General features: G+C 36.7%; 1 long non-coding RNA gene across 5 annotated transcripts in view; it reads left to right on the forward strand.

Moving 5' to 3' along the window:
* The window catches only part of LOC146394805 (uncharacterized), a 655,226-nt gene that overhangs the window by 612,828 nt on the left and 24,272 nt on the right, over positions 1-18,126 (forward strand). For 2 of the 5 annotated variants that reach the window (XR_014835891.1, XR_014835893.1), the window contains 2 exons: positions 1,893-2,082; positions 4,304-4,358. This is a non-coding gene — a long non-coding RNA (uncharacterized LOC146394805). Of the gene's footprint in view, positions 1-1,892; positions 2,083-4,303; positions 4,359-11,552; positions 13,446-18,126 lie in introns of those variants that run through there. The other 3 variants (XR_014835892.1, XR_014835894.1, XR_014835895.1) reach the window with 3 other exon arrangements.

The following is an 18,126-nucleotide window of genomic DNA, read 5'->3' on the forward strand; positions in this document are numbered from 1 at the left end:
CATGTTGTTTAGTCTCCATGTAGTAGGTTTTTTCTCTTTCCTTTTCCCATGGTTGATTTTTAATTTCATGGCATTGTGGTCAGAGAAGATACTTGAGATAATTTCTACGCTCCTAAATTTATTGAGATTCGCTTTGTGTCCCAATATGTGGTTGATTCTTGAGAATGTTCCATGAGCATTTGAGAAGAATGTGTATTCTGATTTTTTTGGATGTAGTGTCCTGAAGATATCAATGAAGTCTAACTTTTCTATTGTTTCCTTTAGGATCTCTGTTGCTTTATTGGTTTTCTGTCTAGAGGATCTGTCCATTGATGTGAGGGGGTATTTAGGTCTCCTACTATGATTGTATTCTCATCAATATCTCCCTTTATGTCTGTTAATATCTGTTGTATGTATCTGGGTGCTCCTATATTTGGGGCATATATGTTGATGATAGTAACATCCTCTCCTTGGTTGGATCCCGTAATCATTAAATAGTGTCCTTCCTTGTCTTTCTTTATGTCTTTTGTTTTAAAGTCTATTTTGTCTGATATGAGCATTGCGACTCCTGCTTTTCTGTCATGTCTGTTGGCGTGAAATATTTTTCCCCACCCTTTCACTTTCAATCTATATGTATCTTTTGTCCTAAGGTGAGTTTCTTGTAGGCAGCATATTGAAGGTTTTTGCCTTTTTATCCACTCAGCCACTCTGTGTCTTTTGATTGGGGCATTCAGCCCATTGACATTTAAGGTGATAATTGATAGATGATTATTTATTGCCATTTGAACCTCGTGTTCCAGTTGATTCTATGGTTCTCCAGTCTTCCTTTTTTTTTTGGTTGGATGGTCTCCTGTTATTATCTGCTTGAGTGTACTTTTTTTTTCATTTTTTGCAAATGCAATATTTGGTTTTGGCTTGTGGTTGCCCTGTTTTTTAAGTATGCTAACCCCTTCCCATAATTGTGTGTTTTAGCCTGATGGTCCTGTAAGTTCAAACACTTCATTACTATATTAAAATTAAGAAGAGAGACATACAAACAAACAAAAAGGGTTATTTACTTCCTAACATCCCTTGCCCACATTTTATGGTTTTGATGACTCTTTTATTTTTTTCTTTTTAATTTTAGATGTGCTTTTTTTGTTGTGTTTGTGGGAGAGGGCGAGCGTGTCCCCCTACTCCTCCGCCATCTTGTCCTCTCTCCAGGTTTTTTTTATTGTAGATTATCTTTAGAGTTCCATCCCAGGTTCCAGAAGAATTGGGCCATTCCAACTCTCCACACATCTATCCAGCTTCCACATAGCCACCTCTGCTTCCCATTACCATCTACTTGTCTCCCTTCATGGCCTATATTAGGGGCTCAGTATATATTTAGAACTCCAAGGAAAAGCAGTTCGCATTCCCAAGAGTAGCTCTTTGGACATGAAAAATGGGTCCACAGTCCCAGTGATAATGCTTACCATTCTACCTGAAAGAGAGACAATCTAGTCACCCTCATGGCTTTAAGTATGCATAAGTAATTACATTAAAATCATATTCCAATTCAGGAATTCAAGGCCAGAGAAGAAGCTGTATGTTAAATGCACACCCCACTTACATCTGAGCCAGTGGTGATCAGTGGAGCTGTTACCAAACTCAGGTTCGGCTGCTCACTGTTCAAAAGCCAATAGTTAAAAGGCAAGTGTTGGTAGAAAGGAAAGTTGCTTTAATCAGAAAAGCTGGCAACCTGGGGAGAAGACTCAGGTCCCAAAACCAACTCTCAAGATTCTGCTCAGCCATGAGTTTTTAAAGGGAAAGGGGAAAGTAATCTCAGTTAATCATTGAGGCAGGAGGTCACACTTGTAACAATCTTTCACCATCTGCAGGCTTGTCAATGCCTTGTAATCTTTTCCTTCAATGCTGTCTTTTTCACACAGTTTGTTCACAAGATGACTGAAGGTGAAGCTAGGGAAGAGATATGGTCATCTGTTAATGACTTATTCTGCATTTCGACTTCTTTGACCTATGTAAAGAACCAACAGATTAGGCAAAGTCTTGTGTGATCAAAAGATCTGAAAGATATTCTTGGGCCGAAGATGAATAGAGCACGGGGTTGCCTGGCTTAAGGTTAGTGACAATATAACTTTGCTAAAGGGACAAGACAAGAAGGGCCTCCTGCATGCAGAGAGCTCTTTCCTGCCAACAGCTGCTTACAGAGCAACATTTGAGAACCACTGCTCTGGCCTAAGTAATAATGAAATTAATAGAACCAAGACTTAAGCATAATCCGCTAAACAAATATAATAGGTAGGTACTTTAATGACAGTGCCATCTGTTAAACACTGAAGGAAAATGAGGTAAAGAGAGGTTAAATTGAAGTCAAGATAAGTTGTCCAACTTCACACAGGAAGAGGAAGAGCCAGGACTGCCAGCCAGGTCTGTCTGAATAGAGAGTTCCGGGCTTCTCACTCTTTTCTACTTCATGTAGTATAGAAATACTTGTTGGGGGGTCTCTTAAAGCCTCTGGACTCCTCCTTAGGATAAGTACTTAAAAAGGAAACTGAGGATGCTGAAGTTTGTTATCAATCTATTAAAAGTGAATACAGAGTATAGTAACGTACCATTTTTGCGATGCTTTAGGTAGCAATATATAGGGACAAGTCTAACAACTACTACAGTTACAAAGTAATGATGAATGTAAAGGGTATTTTGAGATAACTTATATCTCAAAAGGTGATGTGAAAATATCTATGATATCTACTGATAACAAAGTCACATGTACTGCTAATACAACTGTGCTTTGTTGCCTACATTCATTATGAAAGGAAATTCTGGCTTTCAGCTTACTGAAAAATATCTATATCTGTTCTATCATCTATCTGTCTATCTAGTTAAATAGATATATCTTTTCCTTCATCCAAGTTTATGGACTCTTAGAATCCCATCCACAGACCCCAGGATAAGGAGTTCTGTAGAATTCGTTCTCTTTACTAGCATGATACACAGGCTTTCGTTAAAATGATTAAAGATAAGTATCTGTTTCCTTATAGCTCCGATAGTCAGTGACTCTAATACATGGTGAAAATAACGTGACTTAGTCAAAACATAATTTAAAAACCAGACTATAAAGTCAATGATACATTTCCAGTGCATTGTTCTTGAAACAGTGTACATTCACTCAAATGAGGCTTCTTTATTTGGTTGGTTTTTGTGTTGAAAACTTTTTAGACCTCCTAATATCAAGTATGAATTGACTCTGTACTGTCACTTGGGTGGTCTTTAGTTTGATCTCTTTGCTATTTCTCCTCTGTCCTCAGCTGTGGTTGAAGACACACATTCTTCTGAAAGTCCCTCTCAGATTCTAGTCATCAGGTCCCCACTCCCTTTCTTCTCCTCTAATTCCTCTTGTCTCACTTTCGAAGTTTAAGTCCTGTATATGATTTTGTCCCATTCTTTTTTTAAAAAAAATTTTGGCCATGCCCATGGCATGCAGAAGTTCCTGGGCCAGGGATTGAACTCACACCACAGCTGTAACCAATCCCACAGCAGTGACAATGCAGGATCCTTAACCAGCTGAGCCACCTGGGAGCTCCTGATTTTGTCCCATTCCTTTCTCATTGTTCCCTCTCCCTGTACTCCCATTCTTCTTCTCTTCAGTTTTTCTCATGTCACTAGCTTTTTCCTCCCTTCCAAAGATAGTGTTCACCTATCTCTTTTTCAAAATAATACAAAATATCCTCTAACTCATCCACACTCCCAGGGTCAAACTCATGACAAGTAAATTGTGCTTTCTTTTCTCTAGTTTCTCAGTACAGACATCCTCAGTATCCTTAGGAAATCTGACTAATATCCACATCTCTCTACTTAAATGTCCCTATTGACATCAACAAAGATGTTCAAGTTGCCAAATCCAGCATCCTTACTCTCTTTTCATTTGCTTGGAATTTTCTGGGGTATTTTGCATTGTTTTCCTCAGCTATTTACAGTCCTCTCTCTCTGTCCTTTCTCTACTCTTTAATGACCCCTTTTCTTTCTCCCTTTCCTATTTATGAATCTTATAATGCAAACCTATATATATGTAAATTATATCATATTATATATGTATATATATAGTCTGTGAATACTACATATCTTATAAAATATATGACTCAGAGGTTTTATATGAGGATAAAATGTTTTTGCATAATTAATATGTGGCATTTGTTATATACAAAGTTAATATTTAATGGATTGCATATACTGTGTATCTTATAGATATGATTTATACATATGTATGCATATTGTGTGGATACATTTAACCCTCACAATAACTACTGAGATATATACAATTATTTTCTCAATTTTACAGAGACAGAAATGAAGGCACAGAGAGGCTGGTTCACTTGTCCAACATCATAGAGCTGGTAAGTGCCTGAACTAGTATTCAAACTGGTATCTTTTAGGTAAAGGGCCAGGGCTCATTGCTATTTTACTATGCACTTCGGGTTCAGTTTCCAAAGAGAGAACACAGCAAATATGTTCTTCAATTTTATTAGAGACATTGAACCCCAAACTGCAACCTTCTTCTCCTTGAATAACATACGCCTTCACTACAGCCCTGTTCATGCTGAGACTTCCATGATTATACAGGTTGAAATCTCATTTGACTCCAGCTTTGAGAGTTTCCTTCCCTTCCTTCTGATTTGATTGTCAGTGGCTATGATACCTTTTGCCACTTCTGCATCCCTCCCTTTCCAGCTCACGCCACACTAGTTCAGGCCCATGCTTCCTCTTGCCTCAACTATAACATCAGCTTCCTAGGGCTCTCCTTGCTTTAAGCAATTTTATGCCACTGCCATGTGTATCTTTCCAAGCAGCATTCCAATTATTCCATCCTCTTACTCAAAAGCATTCCATGATTTCTTATTGCCTAAGAAACTATAAACAGACTATTTGACATAATATTGAAGGTTCTTCAAGTATGTCACACAACTATCTTATCAACTGCATTTCTTTTCTCTATCATTATAATTTGGCCACTGAAACTATTCTTTATCCTTTATGCCAATCTTTGTGCACTTCCCACTTTTCTCTTCCAAAGTTCTGCCTTCCCTTAAAGACTTGTTTCATCAAAGAACCTTTCCTGATCCCCCCTCTACTCGAAAAGTCCTGATTTCTTTCCCTTCAGAAAATTTCTAGCTGCTGATACCTCCCTTACAGGACTTGGGTTCTGATCCATACTTTTGTGCCTTATGTATCTTCTTTACCATAATGTATAATAGCACACTGTCTGTCACTTAGACAAATCTAGTTACTATTTGTCAAAGTGACTTTAGTTGGACATTTCTGCTAGAGTTGCCTACAACAGTCACACTAAAAAACTCTTCCCCTTGTTTTAATGCAAAACACATTTATCCACCAAATGATACTATCTAAGGGGTTAGCCAACTTTATTCAGCAATCTTAATCAGAAAATGAAATTCACCCTCAAAGTACACATTTTTGTTTTTTTACCATTGGAAATACTATTATGAGTGTGATGCAAGATCTGAAAGCAATCCCAAATGAGGAATTCAAAATAGAATTCTGGTTCATTTCCCCTTCCAAGGGTCTCTGGTGGCCTCTTGTCAAATGAGACTATAATGCAAACCCCTTCTCTGCCTCCCAAGCCCCTGCTAGTTCTGGCTCTTGCTCACCTCCTGAATCCTTTCCTCCCACTCCCTCTCTCCTGCTTGCTCTTCTAGTCATACAAGACTTTTTGCAGCTCCTTGAACTTGTCAAGCCTGTTCCTGCCTCAGATCTTGTGTCCTTGCTGTTGTCTCTGCCCCAAATGCTCTTCTTCCACACTTGCAATAGCTCTTTCCCTACTCATTCAAGTCTCTGCTCAGAGTCACTCTACCTAAAAGAGTCCTCAGCCTCACTCCATCACCCTCTACCTACTTACCTTGGTTTTCGTCATAATACTTACAACTCTCTGAAATTATCTGGCTTGTACATTAATTGTATCACTCCCCTTTATAATATATAGCCCAAGGGCTAAGTTGTTTTTTTTTTTTTTCCCACTGCTTTGTCCTGGGCACCCAGAACAGAACCTGGCACATAGTAGGTTCTTAACACATAACTCCTAAAAAAAAAAAGTATGACTAATAAATGAATACATGCTTAGTAGCTACTATAACAGGGGATGTATTAATTTAAAAGAATTCACTCTAGTGAGAGAATTATCCATGTGGAGTGACAGTTACACTTCATGTATCCAAATATTTGAGCTTTCTCAGGGAAGCTTATCTGCTAGTCTGGATATGTCTTGGTAATATTATGTAAGAGAAAAAGGAACAAAAGCAGTAAAGTCTGTTGTTGTCAGAAAATGTAAAAATGCATGCAGCTTCTTTTCTTCTTAGAGAACCCATATTCACAGCTGAGGTGGAGTCTCTGATGCTCTTCCAGCAAAGGAAGGTTCAGGCTTGTCTTAGGCTGAAAAACATTATTTTATGTAACTCCAGCAATCAATTGTTTGCTTAGATCCACACGGGACTATCAGTAAAGGTCACAGGAAAGCTCTTTTTTTTTTCTTGCTCATTTTTTTTGACTTCCGATTGAAATGAGGGAAATCTCTTATGTAAGTTACTTTCTCATATAATCAACAATCATTAAAACCCCATTTATACAAGCAATCCATTTTATGTTTTAATAAATGTATTTTTATTTACATATATAATTTTCATAAATGCATTATCTGCAGGCATATGCACATGCACTGTGTGCAAACATTTTTGTTCTTTGTCATTTGACTTCCTTCTCCCAATTCAGTTATTCCCTGCCAGGTAACGTACGTTAGCAAATGTGTATGTATTTATTTGTAAGATATATGCACATATGCTGTGGAAGCCCTTGTTAAAAATATAACATATATTCTTGCATATTTTATTCATGTTCACACACACATACACAGAGATAGATCTACATATCTATGACTATGTATATATATTTATATCTACACACAAACCTATATACATTCACACATAAATTTGGAGTGGTAGAGTTTTTTGGGGGGTTACTTTAAAAATCTAAACAGTATTCTATACATTTTCTTGTATTCATAGTTTCTCAAGTTAGAATACACTGTGGAAATTCTTTCCAGTCACTTGTACAGCTCTACTTCATTATTTTTGATGCCTGCATAATATTTCATGGTGTAGTTTCATGCAGCTCTTATGACCACTTCAAAATGGATGAGCATTCACTTTGTGTTTTTAAACACTTTTTTTTTTTTGCAAAATAAACATTAAAGGGCAACCTAGCAAATCCTAAATGTTTACATCTATAAGTTTGATTCCAAGGAACTAGTTTGCTAAATGAAGGATGTTTTATTTTTTTTTTTAATTTTATTTTTTTGTCTTTTTGCCTTTTCTTGAGCAGCTCCTGTGGCACATGGAGGTTCCCAGGCTAGGGGTCGAATCGGAGCTGTAGCCACCAGCCTACACCACAGCTACAGCAACGCAGGATCCGAGCCGCGTCTGCAACCTACACCACAGCTCACGGCAACGCCAGATCCTTAACCCACTGAGCAAGGCCAGGGATCGAACCTGCAACCTCATGGTTCCCAGTCGGATTCGTTCACCACTGCCCCACACAGGAACTCCAGGATGTATTTTTTTATATTAATAAGTATGATCAGATAGCTTTGCAAAAAAATACTTTATTGTATTACATTTCCTCTATATTAAGAGAGCATCCTTTTTAATCTGTATTTCCAGAAAGGACAGGCATTACTGATTATTTAATTTTTGGCAGTTTGATGAGTGTAAAGTGAGATTTGTTTTGCTTTAATTTGCATTTCCCTGACTACTAATGAATGTGAACATGTTTGCAGACTATTTACATTTGATATTGTGTAAATAGCCTGTACACACCCATTGATTACATTTCTTTCTATTAGATTGTTTTTAATCTTAACAGGAGGAAGTCCTGTTAAGTAGGAAGTCATGGACATTATAGATATTAATCCTTTTGTCATCTATATTAAAAATATATCCCAGAACACTTCTGACCCCAACAAAATGGAATAGCCCCATTTTTTCTTAGATCTTCCACCTTATGTTTTAAAAACCCTAAACATAACTCACCAAACAAGCATAGGAAGACTCTGAAAGGTGGAAAGAAGATGGCACAATGTTGTAAATCAGTATGCTTTACATCCCCTTTCTGGGAGAAGCAGGCAATAATTACCCTGCAGAGTGGTGTAGGTGGTCCCAGCAGAGAGCAGATCTTCCATCCCTTAGCCTGCAGAAGTAAGAAGTGCTCTGATTCCCCTCCCAGGGTAGTGTCAGCAGGGTCCAGTGGCAAGGTGAACCTCTTCCACCATAGCAATGACACTGTTCTAAGTGATCAAAGCAAGACTAGCTGTTACTCTGCTTCCCCGCACAAAATAAATGGGAAAATATCCTATGCTCATGAATGTAAAATGGGGTAGCCCCTACGGAATACAGTATGATGTTTCCCCAGAAAGTTAAACATAGAATTACCATATCATCCAATAATTCCACTTTGGGTATATACTCATTTATTGTGTCTAACTGGTGGATGTTGTCAAATTTTTATCTATTTATTTTTAACTTTATTTTATTAGGGCCACACCTGTGGCATATGGAAGTTCCCAGGCTAGGGATCGAGTTGGAGCTGCAGCTGCCAGCCTATACCACAGCCACGGGAACACCATATCTGAGCTGCATCTGTGACCTACACCACAGCTCACAGGAATGCAGTTCCTTAACCTACCGAACAAGGCCAGTGATCTAACCTGCATCCTCATGGATCCTAATTGGGTTCATTACTGCCAAGCCACAGTGGGAACTCCCACTGTCAAATTATTAGAATTGAGACTTCTGATTCCAGTGGAAGACTTCGCAAGAAATTTGATCCATGAACATGAGGAAGGCAAAGCAGTCCAACTGAAGTGGGGACTGTAAGCCCAGAGTCCTACAACTCAGCACCTTTCTTCCCCTTACTCCCAGGGCAGTGGGCACTCACACTCAACTGCACAACTCTAGGCTTCCCCTGAACACAGCTGCTAGAAAAATCCTCCCTCAGACATGGATTTCATCAAGCTCCGGCACAGGCATCTCTTTTGCTGCCTGGTATTCTGGCACTGCCAAGAAATTGAGTATATTATGTGTTATCATCTTTACACTTCTGAAAGCTCTTGCTTAGTATGTCCCTTCCTCTCTATATAGAATTTCTTATACTTTTAACTATGTCCTAACCCTTGCTTCTTTTTTTATCTTTATTTTTTAAATTAATTTTTTAATTATAGTTGATTTACAACGTTGTGCCAATCCCCACTGAACAGCAAAGTCACCCAGGGAAAAAAAATACATACACACACACACACACACACACACACATATTCTTTTTCTCATATCATCCCCCATCATGTTCTATACAGTAGAACCTCACTGCTTATCCATTCTATTTTTTTAATAATGATTTTTATTTTTTCCTGGATAGCTGGTTTATAGTGTTCTCTCAATTTTCTACTGTACAGCAAGGTGACCCAGTCACACATACCCATATACATTCTTTTTTCTCCCATTATCATGCTCCGTCATAAGTGAGTAGACATAGTTCCCAGTGCTACACAGCAGGATCTCATTGGTTATCCATTCCAAAGGCAATAATCTGCATCTATTAACCCCAAATTTCCAGTCCATCCCACTCCCTCCCCCTTCCCCTCTAACCCTTACTTCTTAACAACCTCTTTTTGTTTTAATTTCTCAGAATGACAGTAGCTATTTTAGCTTCTTGATCTTTTAGAAGAACCCACTATATTTCCATTGATGCCATTGGTTTTCTAAATTCAGTTTCATTTATTTCTGTTCTTATCAATATTATTTCCATCCTTCTGCATGATTTGGGCTGAATTAATTTTTCTTTTATACTTTCTTAGGTGAAAGATTAGAATACTGATTTGAGTCTTTTTATTGATTTTCTCTATCTTTTTTTCCTGGCCGGTCTAACTAAAGGTTTGCATATTTTGTTATTCTTTTCAAATAACCAGTGTCTACTGTCACTGATGCTTTCTTTGTTCTTGAAAAATATAATTTATCTGTTAGACGTTTTGTAAATGCCAATTGGATCAATTTGGTTGATACTTGTTTTTTTCAGGTTTTATTTTCTAATTTTCTATTTGTTCAGAGAGGAACCTTGATGTGTTCAAATGTAATTGTAGCTTTGACTATTTCTCCTTTCCCATTCTCTCAGTTTTTGCTTAATGAGTTTTGAAGCTCTGCATTTAGGTACATACATATTAAGGACTGTTACATTGTCTTGGTTAAATTGAGTTTTTTTTTATCATTATGTAATTAATATCCCCTATTTATTCTTGGCAACTTTCCTTCTACTGGAGTCAATTTTTCTGACATTATTATGATTATCCAGTTACCCGTTTTCCCATTTTCATTTTTTCTAAATAGCATATAATTACACTTTTTTGGTTTGTTTTTGGTATACTGTACTATGATGTTAATCCATGTATACTTTTGTGTAATCACCAGTTAGGATACTGAACAGTTCCATAACTGCCTCTCTAAAACAAACAAAAATCCCTTCCCATGTGCTTTTTATACTCATATTCTCCTCCACATTGAACCCTGACAACTACTCATTTTTCCTCCACATCCATAGTTATATGTTTCAAAGAATGTCAGAAAATTCAAGTAATAACTTGTGAACACTGAATTCTTTCACTCAGCAGTCTTTGAGATTTTTCTGGCACTCAGTGTCTGTCAATAGTTTATCCCTTTTTGTTGCTAAGTAGTATTCCCTTGAATATACATAAGTTGGTTTATCCATTCACACATGCAAGATTAGACTGTTTACAGCTTTTGTCAAATATGATTAAATATATAACAATCACGTATAGATTTTTGAGTGAACCGGTTTTTATTCCTCCCAGTCATGAGATTGTTGAGTCAAAAGATAACTGTATATGTATATAAAAAATTATGGGAGTTTCTTGGGGGCTCAGTGGGTTAAGGATCTGGCACTGTCACTGCTGTGGTGTGGGTTCCATCCCTAGACCAGGAACATCTGCATGCTGCGGGCACTGCCCAAAAAAAAAAGAAAAAAATTTATGAAGTCATTTCCCACAGGGGCAATTCATGAGAGTTCAAGTTGTTCTTCATCCTTTCTAGCAATTGGTAATGTCAGTGTTATTTTTTAATCTGGTCACAAAAGTAAGTTGCATGTTATGGTGCTTTTAATTGGCTTGTCTCTAATGTTTAACGAAGTAGAAAATTTTTTCATGAGTTTATGTAACATACGTATGCTAATTTTAGTGAGGTATATTCATCCCACTTTTAAAAACTGAGTTTTTCCCTTTCTTTTTAAATCTTGAGATTCCTTTATATATCCTTAGTTGATTTGTAAAGATTTTTTCCAGTCTGTAGCTTGCCTTTTTCTGCTCTTAAGCATGTCTTTTTCAGATAAATACTTCTTGTTTTTAAACATTGGAGATGTTCAATTTATTTTTCTTTTTCCAGAATTTTGGGTGTCCTTTTTTCAGACCTCTTTGCCTAATTCCAGGTCATTAAATTTTGCCCTATGTTTTTGTATTTGAGATTTATACTTTTCAATTTGCAAGTCATCAAGGGGAGGACATTGAGGAAGGAGTGAAGGAGCAACCCCCTGCCCCTGATGTTAGCACACAGAAGCTTTGGGCAAGGTCCCTGATGAAGTTTCCTGACTCCATCAGAGTCTGAGGGAATCTTGGGATCATCTGAGAAGACTTGACTCAGGTCAGGAAAGAGAGGTTTCCATATGGGGCCTCTGAGGAAGAACAGAAGGACCCTCTCCCTACATATACAGAGAACCTCAGTCCCACCCGACCCTTGAGGCCAAACTCCAGAAGCTCCAAGCATCCCCAAATGTGTTGTTTCTAGACTTCCATCCTGGAGAGCTTTAGGAATTGGATGTGAGGCTTCCTCTGTGGGCTGTGGCTTCAGGTCAGAAGATGTGAGATCTCACCCAGTCAGACTTCAAGCTGAGGACCCTAAAGAAGGACTGAGGAGACCTCTCACCACTAATAGAGGAGGCTCCAGGCCTGCCCTGCCCCTGCTGTCTTCCATGAGAAGTTTGAAGCACTTTGCCCCAGATGTGCTGTATCTGAACTTCCATCTTGGGAGCTAGGGGAAGGCTTTTTCTGAGGGATTCAGCCTCAGATGAGATGAGGGAAGAGTCTCAGAGCCTGCCACATACTGATGTGAGGACCTAGAGGGAGAACAGAGGGGACCTCTCACTGCGTACAGACAGAGCCTCACAGAAGCCCTCCTCTAGTATTAGTCCTGAGAGGTCCCATGCATGGATGTCATGTAAAGACAAACCTCTGCATCCCCTTGACTTTTTAATTTGGCTTGGCAAGGAGATGGTGGCTTTGACCCGAGGCACCAACCTCAGGTAAATAAATGAGAGGGGTGCAGGCCCTGCAAGTGTAAACATGAGGATCTTGAGGAGGACTGAGGGGACGTCACAGAATCCAGACTTTCTCTGCTGTCAGCCCTAGGAAAGAAATACTTCTTAATTTTGATGAAGTCCAACATATCACTTCTTTTTCTGTTTGAATCATTAATTTAATTTGTATTCCTCTCATGGTTAATGATGTAAAGGAAATTTTTATGTGCTTATTTAACATCCATATGTCAACTCTCCTAAAGTTTATGTGATGTATTTTGCAGATTTAAAAATTAAGTTGTTTATTCTCAAAATTTTCAATTTTGAGGCTTCTTTACATTCTATATAGATCCTTTGTTAACTATTTGATTTGCAAATATTTTCTCCCAGATTGTAGCTTTGACACACATTTGTGAAGACATTCAGCATCATATGTCATTTAGGGAATTGCAATTTAAAAAAATATTGTTTTATAAAATACACCTATTCAAGTGGCTAAAATCCAAAACAGCAAATGTTGACAATGATGTAGAGCAAAGAGAACTCTCAGTAATTGCTGGTGGGAAAGCAAATTAGTACAGGTACTTTGAAAGACAGTTCAGTTCCTTACAAAGCTAGGCATAATCAAAAACTGGTTTGTGATTTTAACAAATACAAAAAATAGAATAAGTGTAATCTTAACACTGAGATGAGAATCTTTAACCTGAACAGTAGCTTATGTATGAAAATGTCCATTATCTGTGTGTTATATTTTAATTTGGGGATAAAAGTGAGTTTAAGGCTATTTTAAAGGGTATGTAGAAGGAAGATTTCACCTAAGTTTTATGGCTCCCAAGTCACTCTCAGAATATTAAGAATGTTGTTGCTTATCTGACTTTCATATGATAGAGGAAAAACAGAGCTAGTGATTTACACCGGTTTTTCTAAGCCAATAACGCCATAACAAGAACCTCAAAGCCCCTGGCAATCATTCTTATGAACAACACCTCCTTGAATAAACAAAACATACATCACACTAGGCCTACAGGTGCCTTTTAGGTGAATACAACATTCAAAAAAATAAAGAACCTCCTGAGTTTCAGCATTGAGGATGCAAGAAAGAAAATAACTGAGATTTTCAATAAACTGTAGGTTCAGCAAAAATAAACTTGATAAAATGATGCATTGCTGTTTCTGTAGCAGAAATAACTAATAGAGTTGAGACTGCACAGAAGTACACTGTTCATCTTACATTAAACATTTTTTTCAAATAAAATATATGCAAATCAGTTCTGTGCAGTTTAAAACTATGATTAAATGTATAATTTAGATGCTTAATTGAACTTTTTATTGGATTTTTAACAACAATTCTCTCTGATATATATGTGTAATTAACTTATTGAAACCATCTTTCCAAAATAGATTTATACATTTTATAAAGATTGTTTATGTTGCTAACAGTGTATTTCATATAGTGATAATAAAATTATATTTACTTAGGCTTTTTAAATGGAAGTTTCAGAAGAGTTGAGTTTTCCAGTATTTTCATATATATACGAAAAAATATATATAGCTTTAGTTCCTGTTCTGGTAATGACAGAGTAGTTTGCTTCAGAATAATCCTCCCACAGGTAATATTTATAAACTAGCCCACATTTTTAAAAATATAACTAGGAGTTCCCGTCGTGGCGCAGTGGTTAACGAATCCGACTAGGAACCATGAGGTTGCGGGTTCGATCCCTGCCCTTGCTCAGTGGGTTAACGATCCGGCGTTGCCGTGAGCTGTGGTGTAGGTTGCAGACGCGGCTCGGATCCCGCGTTGCTGTGGCTCTGGCGTAGGCCGGTGGCTACAGCTCCGATTCAACCCCTAGCCTGGGAACCTCCATATGCCGCGAGAGCGGCCCAAGAAATAGCAACAATAACAACAACAACAACAACAAAAGACAAAAGACAAAAAAAAAATATATATAACTATTTGAAAGCACTAGAGTGAGACTGAGAGTAGACAGAAACTTGAAGGGATTGAACCTTTGAAAGAAGGAGCCTGCACTGGGTGAGAGTCATGATTATAGGACGTTTCCCCTATGGCATGCCTCTGTCTTCATAGAAGAGGGATCCACGCAGTTAGGCAGAAAATCGGCATCCTATTGGCTTAAAGTGTCAGAAAAGGGAGCATGTAATAGCCAAATTTTGTAGAACATGAGGAGGAATATCCCAGAAAGGAGGAAGTCAAAGTAAGGGTTGCCCCAAAATATGCATATGAACTCCCTTCAAATGTTTAGTTGAACTATGAACTATGTTTACATAGGAAAAAAGTCCCAAAAGCCCAAGTGCAAAACTAAAGTTGGAAGGCTGAAAGACACAAGCAGAAATTTCAGTGGTTGCTTGCTTCAGGGGTGACCAAGTTAGCAGTGCGAGTCCAAAAAGGTTAAAATGGCTTGGTAAAAACCTTGAGGTTCCACCATCCAACCCAAAGAACGTATAAAACGAAGCTTCCAGAAGGTGAAGGTGATCAATCAGTAACTTATCTGCCTGAAAGAACAAAGAGCAATGATCTTCAAAGGACAACAGAATTGAGTGTCTGTATTGTGTAAACCAAAATGCCTAGTATACAGTAACAATTAAGCATGCAGTGAAGCAGGAATATGTGACCCATGGCAATATTGCAGATTTGGGAATTAGTGGACACATTGTTTTCAGGTGTTAATACAGACAAAATGTTAACACAGTTATATAAGAATCCATAAATTAAGTAAAAAAAAATGCCAAAAGATATAATTCCTATAGACTATGTCCTCTAAGCAAAATATAATTATATTGAAAAATAATAATAAAAACAAATTATGAAAGAAATTCTAGAATTTTGAATTGTGTGAAATGAAAACATAGCATATCAACTTGGGGGGATGCAGTGTGAAGTAGTTTGCAGAGAAAAAAATCTTGTTTTAAATTCCTATATTACAAAAGAGGAAAGTTCTCAAATCAATAATTGATATTTTTACCTCAAGAAACTAGAAAAAAGAGCAAAATAAACCCTAGAAGAAGTAATAAGTATAAGAACAAAAATCAATGATGTAACAAAAATAGTGGAGTAAATTAACAAAACTATAAAGTTGGTTCTTTAAAAACATTAACACACTTGATTAACATCTTGATGCTAGATAATAAAAGTGATAGAAATACAGATGATAGCGCCAGAGAGTGACAGAGACAGACAGACAGTGAGAGAGTGGGAAGAGAGAACAAACAAATGTCAGTATCAGAAATGAAAGCAGGATATCATGACAGATCCTGCAGATGTTAAAAACATAGTAAGGAAACATTATGAAAAATACGTCAGTAAATTTGACATCTTATAACAAATTGAAAATAACTTGAAGAAAATTTACAACTGTCTCAAAAAAATAAAATAGCAGAGTTCTCTTGTGACACAATGGTTTAAGGATCCAGCATTTTCACTCTAGTGGCTCAGGTCACTGCTTTGGCACAGGAACTTCCACATCCCATGGATGTGGCCAAAAAGAAAAAAATAAAATAAAATAGAAAATATATAGTACCCTGTATTTATTAAGGAAGTTAAGTTCATTATCAAAAACTTTTGCCACACTATCACAAAAAAAATTCCAGATGCAGACAATTGAACTGGTGGTGATTTTTATCAAACATTTAATGAAGTAGGGATAATGATATGTAACACAATATTTCAGAAAATTGTGGAGCGAGCACTTCCCAACTAATTTTATAAAGCATGTACAAACATGCCAAAAGTTGACCCTTAATAAAACTGAAACTCACAACTTTTATGTTGTATGTTTTTTCTTTACCAGCAAGTACAAACTTATGCCATAAATTTAGAAATATTTTATAAGAAACTATTGCCCAATATCCCTGTTAAATGTAGAGATATAAAACCTTAATAAAATATTACCAAATTAAAGTTAGTGATATGTTAAATAGGTTCAATATAATCAAGTGGGAATGTGAGGACACAATTTGTTTTAAAATTTTAAAACCTCTTACTATAATTAGCCATATTAATTGAAAAATGGAAAAAAATCATCTCAATAATTAAAATATTTTGACACATCATTATGCATTTATGGCTTTAAAAAGTACTCTCAATTAACTAGAACTAAAGGGACATTTCCTCAGTCTGGAAAATGGGCCTCTATTAAAACACTTGCATCTAACACTGTCAACTATGTCCACTTTGCTCCTAAGTTCAGAAACAAAGAGAGTATGCCCACTTTCACATTTATTCAATAGCCAATGGGCCAAAGGAGAAATTACAAGAGCAATTAGAAAATAACTTGAGGTGAAAGAAAATAAAACACAACATAGCAAATTTATAGATACAGCAAAAACCACACTCAAGGAAACTTTATTTAATGTGGTAAACACCTACATTAAAGAAGAAAGATCTCAAAAAGTAACCAAGCTGTACATTCTAAGGAACTAAGAAATGAAGAACAAGGTAATCCCAAAGATAATAAATGAAATAATAAAAATTAGAGTGGAGATAACGACATAGAGAATAGAAGAACAAAGAAAGCATCAGTGACAGTAGACACTGGTTATTTGAAAAGAACAAAATATGCAAACCTTTAGTTAGACTGGCCAGGAAAAAAAGATAGAAAAAATCAATAAAATCAGAAATAAAAGTGAGGAACTCACTAGCAATCCTGCAGAAATAAGAATTCTAAGAATGTACACAAAGAAATTAAGTAATGTAGATAACAATGGAAAAAAAAAACATGCTTAAGAGCAGAAAAAGGTTCATCAACAAATTAGATAATGTAGATGAAGTAGAAAATACCTAGAAATACAAAAACGTCCAAAACTAACCAAAGAAGAAATGGAAAATATTTACAAACTTAAATCAAGAGATAGAAGTAATCTAAAAACTCCCAACACAAGTAAGCCCAATATCGGATAGTTTGAATGATGATTTCCATCAAATATTTAAGGAAGAATGAACACAAACCCTTCTCAAACTCTTATAAAACACAGAAGAGTGAACTCTCATGGCAACACTGCCCTGACACCAAAACCAAAGACATCACAAGGAAACAAAGTTACATACCAGTTACCTCTAATGAATATAATGCAAAAATCCTCAATAAAATCTTGGGAAACACAATCTGGGGGCATATTTAAAGGATTATACACTGTGACCAAGCAGAAATTAGCCCAGATGTAAGAGTGGTTCAACATAAAAAATGAATGAATGTAATACATGACATTTATAAAATGAATGCTCCACATAACCAACTCAATTGATTCATCATTAAAAATAAACTTAACACACAAAACTCTCAGAATAGAAGGGACAGTCTTAAACCTTATAAAGGCTATGTCTTAGTTTGACTACTAAAAAAAAAAAATCATAGGCTGGCTTTAACAACAAATTTTACTTGTCACAGTTCTGGAGGCTGTGAAATCTAAGATCAAGGGGCTGGCAGATTTGGTTTCTGGTAAAAGCCAACTTCCTCGTTTATATACAGACACGGATAGGCATCTCGTGTCTTCACAAGGTGCAAAACAAGGCTAGAGAGCTTTCTAGGTTCTTTTTAATAATGGCACTAATCCCACCATTATGACCAATTTCTCTCAAATGCCCCGTTTCCCACACCATAACATTGGAAATTAGGACTCTTTCACAATTGAGTATGTTACCTATGGGTTTTGCATAAATACCTTATCATGAACTGGATACTTGTGGACTGAATTCATATGTTGAGGGCACAAACATTCAGTGCATTAATA

The sequence above is a fragment of the Sus scrofa genome, chromosome X, assembly GCF_054392235.1.
Source record: "Sus scrofa isolate SSC_HxYL_T2T_F1_AM1 chromosome X, Sscrofa_HxYL_maternal_Yorkshire_Landrace_v2.0, whole genome shotgun sequence".
In the NCBI taxonomy this organism is placed as follows: Eukaryota; Metazoa; Chordata; class Mammalia; order Artiodactyla; family Suidae; genus Sus; species Sus scrofa.